Consider the following 6,029-nt stretch of genomic DNA (forward strand, 5'->3'; position numbering starts at 1 on the left):
TTTTTCATGTCTACTGTCTATTATTTTCTCAAATATGATATGAACCTTTGATATTCACATTTTCTGGTCCACTGCTGCAGATACTGACTTATCTATTTCCTCTTTATTCTTTAAGATTAGGAGTTTCTTTCATGTTTGTTTCTAGTTAATGATATTCTATGTTTATAACAAGGTAGAAATTCACAAGATATGCGTGACCTTCACAAAGTTCATGGAAAGTGGGGGTTAAAGGATAATGAAATGATCCCATAAACATTTTGAAGCCTCATTCATGTGGAAAGAAGACAGCCTGATCTCATTAATACTCACTTCAAAAAATTTGCCTCGTGGATTTTCCATCTTATTTATTTAAAATTTATTATTTAATGCTCATTGTCCTTGACCTTGGTTGGAAGTCAGAAGAGACACTGTAGCATGATGCTGATGGCTAAGGTACAAATGTACAGATGGTCTGAATTTCAGAAGTTAGGAGAGCTGTGTCTCCCAGTGCCCCTTCTGCTCATGGTTCTGGAGAGGTGCATGCTGCACAAGGGTATCTGCCCTTGCTGGGCTAAGCTATCTCCTGGAGCATCTGGCTAACATAATCAAACACTACCTGAAATGTTGGCGATCCAAAGGGCACCTTGCAGAAAATGTAGCCACTGAAAACTGTTGAGAGGGGCATTGGACTCCTGGCATAGTTTCCATGGTTACACTCGGCATGTGCCAGGGTCATTTCCACAGCAATTGGTTAGGTCTCTCAGAATCCAGCACGTTCTCTTTAGTACCTCAGTCTTCATGGTCACTTGCCCCTTCTATGGGGGCAACCTTGTGACATCTGTCTTGCCAGTCCAACTGCCAGCACCGGGATTATTTTCCTTGTAAGTTTAGCAAGTCCCACCAGAGGGCCTTGATATGGTCCAAGGAAAGTCGGTTGGGGTCTCTCTCTCGCTCGCTCTCTTGCATGAAGGGGTACCCGAAATAATGGAATTGCACTGGGCAGAGCAGAGCTTTTGTACCATGCAGTTTTCCCACTAGGTGAGCACAGAGCAACTCCGAGTTTGTGCACCCTGAAAAGGTTGCATTGCCTGGAAAGGTTCTCTCTGGTCACAGTGAATTTTTCGTACAAGCGGTTCCCTTGAACCTTGTTTTTTTGTGATGGTCAATTTAAATTTTGTTTTCAACTCAGGAAAAATGCCACAGAAACTGCTCTGCTGTTGAGCACAGCTTACAGGGACAGCGCTATGGGGAAAACTCAAGTGTATGAGTGGTTTTCTTGTTTCAAACAAGGTGAAATGTCAGTTGATGACACACCTCGTTCTGGAAATCCATCAACTTCCCAAACGGATGAAAATGTCAACTCACAGTATATTTGGGGTTTGTTCCACCAGATCAGACTGTTAATCAAACTTTCTATTTAGAGGTTCTGAAATTACATAACTGCGACAAAAAAGGCCTAATCTGTGGCAGAAGGGGGACTGGTTTTGCCACCATGACAATGCATGTACGCACACAGCCATCTTGATGTGCCAGGTTTTGGCCAAAAATACCCAGCATGCCTCCCTTGCCCTATACACCTTACTCATCTGACCTCACTCCATGCGACTTATTAGACATGAAAGGACAGCAATGTGACAACTACAAGTGAAAAGGGGGGGGGAGGGAGAAAGAGGGAGGTGCTGTCAGCCATCCAAACAAGTTTGAAAAATATTTCCAAGAATGGAATCACAGATTTAATAAATGTATTAAGTGTAATGGAGAGTACTTTGAAGGTGATAAGATTGCTTGGTTAAAAAAAAGTTAAATATATAGATTTGGGGGAGAAATTTCCTCATTTTTATTTTTGGGTACACCTGCAGCAGAGAACTAAAGAAAAGTTTTGTTTAAGCAGAGTAAGCCTCAAGAATGACACAGGTCCTCCTCTTGAATTGAGAAGAGTTGTGTAGGAACATGTCTTGTTCTTAAAGGAACAGTCAAGATGAAGGAAATCACAGTTGTGCAGATGGTTAAGCAGCTTTCTAATTAGTTTGCTCAATCTGTTCTTCGGTCTCCTGCATATTTTCTTTTCATTTTCATTCAGCTATAGCTTGGGATGTTTCAAATTTACCTCAGGCTACAGTTCTGTCAAGATGCTCATCAGGTGTCAGGTGTTCACTGGGACCTGGCTTCAAGGCCAAGATGTTTACCAGACCTATTCTCTGAGAGTGCATTGATCTGTTAGCAAACAGAAGCCCCTTTTTTGGCCCTATCAGGCCTAAGAAGTTACTGCAAAGCACCCTCCCCAAAGCAAAGCTGACTGGAAGACCTTGTGAGTTCTGCTGGGGTGGTTCTGAACACTTGACGTCCTTCCTACCCCAGCCCCTGCCCCTTTCTGGGTTCTTCTGAACGCCAGTGTGCACAACTTATGCAGAGGTGCCTAAGTCTAATCACCTGTGTCCATGTCAGGGCCTGGCCCCCGCGCCCCCCCCCAAAGTGCTGCATGTTGGGAGCTTTCTGAGGGCAGCATCCTAGTGCCCTGAGAGTTGGCTGTTCACTCCCTGTCCAAATTATTTCAAGGTCCTCATGCTTACTTCCTAGGGAGCTGCAGGCCTGGAAATGAACCACCAGATGGCGGTAGACTCTGTGGTGCCACCAGAATGGTCGCAGACCTGGAGGTGAGTTGGCCCAGAGGTGGATAGCACCCATGATATGCTCTGGACCTTAGACTTCTCACATCACAGCACCTCTGTGGCTTGGGGCCTCTCCTAAATGGTGAGATGGTCTTGGGATTGTTGTAGCTGTGCCTAGCAATGAAGGAGTGGACTGATGGGAGGACAAGGTTGTGGTTGAGAGTACCTGTTACTCCGGCTCCGACTTCTCTCTCATGTCCACGTGGAATGCTGCAGGGAAAGGGTCTGCAAAGAAGCGCAGGTGCTGAACCCTAAGGATTATTTCCCAGGCAGATGATTCAAAACTAGGTTTGAAAGAAAAAGTTGCAGAGTCGAAATGGTGGCAAGGTAATCAGAAAACACCGCTGATACGCTGGCCTTGGAAATCCCACCAGCAAGGTCCTCGAGAAAGGTTTTGGACAGGCTCCCCAGGAACCTGGAAATATACCCCCTAAGTTCCCTGCAGTGTGTGAGGTGAAGACAGACGGGTGCAACTCTGGTGGACAAGTGCTCATTTTAGGTTGTGGCCCAACAAAAAGATCATGGCTCAAGACTCCTTCTTGTAGCGTCTCCTTGGGGCTGCTAAGGTGGTGGAAAGGTTTCTTTTCAGATAGCTATAAAAATCAAGAGTTGGGCAAGTTCTATTTATGAATATGTAAAACAGTGAACTTTTAGTTTTTAGTGCACTTCTGGGAATTTTCTATGATGCAGGGAGTGAAACTACTCATGATGTTAGAAGTTTCTGCCCATCAGAATGCAGCCCAAATCATCAACCAGGTGCTGGCTATTTGTACTTCATCTCCCTCCACTTCTACATTAGCTCCCCGTCGCTTGTACATTCCCAAGCCTTAGCTTTCCTTGAAGTGGCACATAAATGGGATCAGACACTATACTAAAGCTTTTGGGAGCGAGAATCTATGTGAGGCAGAAACTCTTCTGAGGAGAAACAGTATTTTCCACCATGAGGAGCAATAGAAAAGTTGTAATACTGCGCTGTCAAAGGCAGAAAAGGTTTGAAAAGACAAGGCAGATCCCCTGAGTTGCGTTGGCCTTCCAGATTCCACTCACGTATTGTATTTTGAAACAGATTTGGACTATTTGGTGCTGTCTTTGTAACATGGGGAGTAAGATGGGTCTTCCTACTCCTGTAGTTAGCTCTCGGAAACACGGGCAGTTCCAGGCGGGCTGGTAGTCACTATGCGGGCATTGACTTGAATGGCAGTGCTTTTGTAACAAGGATTAGTTACACTTTCTTTACAGTGGTGTTTCAGTTTTAGAATGGTCCACAGTGGCTCACATTGTCTTCAATCTGAAATTCCATTATTACTATGAGTGTTCTGATTGTCTGCAGAAGTTAAAATGTAAAAATCACAGTGGCAGAAACTCAATGGAGCAATTCTGTGCTGTGTACATGTGGCAACTCTGAGGTGAAATAAAAAAGGTGGCAACTAGCAACATAATCATACGCAAGACTGAAAATGGAAAGGGAGCATCAAGGGAAGGAGAGAATAAAACGTATTGGCCCAAGGATGATTTCTGAGAGATGGACATCAAACACACCTTCCAAACTTCTTACCAATTTTGACAACAGCTGACCCGCCCATAGCACCCCCGCCTCTCCCCAAGATTCAATGTCTCATTAGCAGCAGACACATACAATTCCCAGACTACACTGAAACGGCTTGTGATAGTCCTGGTTGACTAGAGAAACAAATCTGGAGACACTCATGAGTGTAAGAGAGCTTTAACCAACGAGGAATTGTATATTGAGAAAACATCCCAGTCAAGATCAAGTCCGCAAGTCTGATATGAGCCCTTATATCCAATACTAGTCCATAAAGCCCTCTTCAGACTCACAAGGCACATGCAATGATGCCAAATGAAGATTACAGGGCAGTGGGTCAAAAATCTTGTGGGTCCAGTGGTGGTGGAAGCATCTCATTGCTGGCGAAGTGTGGCTTCTTAGAGCCTGTCAACAGGCATCTGTAGCAGACAGTGTGTCCCACCGCTAGGGAAGAAGAGGGAGTTCCCAGAATCATCCTGGTGAGTATGACCTTGTGACCTGAATGAAAGGCTAGGTTCCACCCCTACATTTTATTAAGTTGACATTAAGTTATGTAACTACCATAGACCACCCATTGTCAGTTATATTTTCATACAACTCCTTAGCCATAAATGGTTTATAATAATAGTCAAATTTTTATAAAACAGGATAAAATTTAAAAGCATATAATTAAAAATGTTGGTCTCATTTAAACATAATATTCTATAAGTGACCAAAACAAAAATATTCTATACTTAACAATTTGTTATGTGAACACTTACACCTTAATTCCTTCATCTATGGATGTTTGTACGTCAGCCACTTCATGCCTTTATACCCCCAATTTGGGGTATCTGACTTCTATACTGTCCTCTTTTTTTTTTCCTTTGCTAATATCCCTTCTATTTTTTTAAAACAATTTATTGGGGCTCATACAATTCTTATCACAGTTCATACATATACATACATCAATTGTATAAAGCACATCTGTACAGTCTTTGCCCTAATCATTTTTTTCTCCTTTTCTTTTTTTACATTTTATTAGGGACTCATACAACTCTTATCACCATCCATACATATACATATATCAATTGTATAAAGCACATCCATACATTCCCTGCCCCAATCATTCTCAAGGCATTTGCTCTCCACTTAAGCCCCTTGCATCAGGCCCTTTTTTTTTTTCCCTCCCTCATGTGGCCTTGGTAATTTATACATCGTTATTTTGTCATATCTTGCCCTATCCGGAGTCTCCCTTCCCCCCTTCTCTGCTGTCCCTCTCCCAGGGAAGACGTCACATGTGGATCCTTGTAATCAGTTCCCCCTTTCCAACCCACTCACCCTCCACTCTCCCAGCATCGTCCCTCACACCCTTGGTCCTGAAGGTATCATCCACCCTGGATTCCCTGTACCTCCAGCCCTCATGTACCAGTGTACAGCCTCTGCCCTATCCAGCCCTGCAAGGTAGAATTCGGATCATGGTAGTTAGGGGGAGGAAGCATCCAGGATCTGGGGGAAAGCTGTGTTCATCGGTACTACCTCACACCCTAATTAACCCATCTCCTCTCCTAAACCCCACTACGAGGGGATCTCCATTGGCCGACACTTGGGCCTTCACTCTGCACTTCCCCCTTCATTTAATATGGTATATATACATATACACATACATACACACACTTATATCGTTTTTTTTTTGCATGATGCCTTATACCTGGTCCCTTGGCACCTCGTGATCGCACTGGCCGGTGTGCTTCTTCCATGTGGGCTTATTTGCTTCTGAGCTAGATGGCCGCTTGTTCACCTTCAAGCCTTTAAGACCCCAGACACTATCTCTTTTGATAGCCGGGCACCATCAGCTT

This window comes from Tenrec ecaudatus, chromosome 1, assembly GCF_050624435.1.
Source record: "Tenrec ecaudatus isolate mTenEca1 chromosome 1, mTenEca1.hap1, whole genome shotgun sequence".
NCBI lineage: Eukaryota > Metazoa > Chordata > Mammalia > Afrosoricida > Tenrecidae > Tenrec > Tenrec ecaudatus.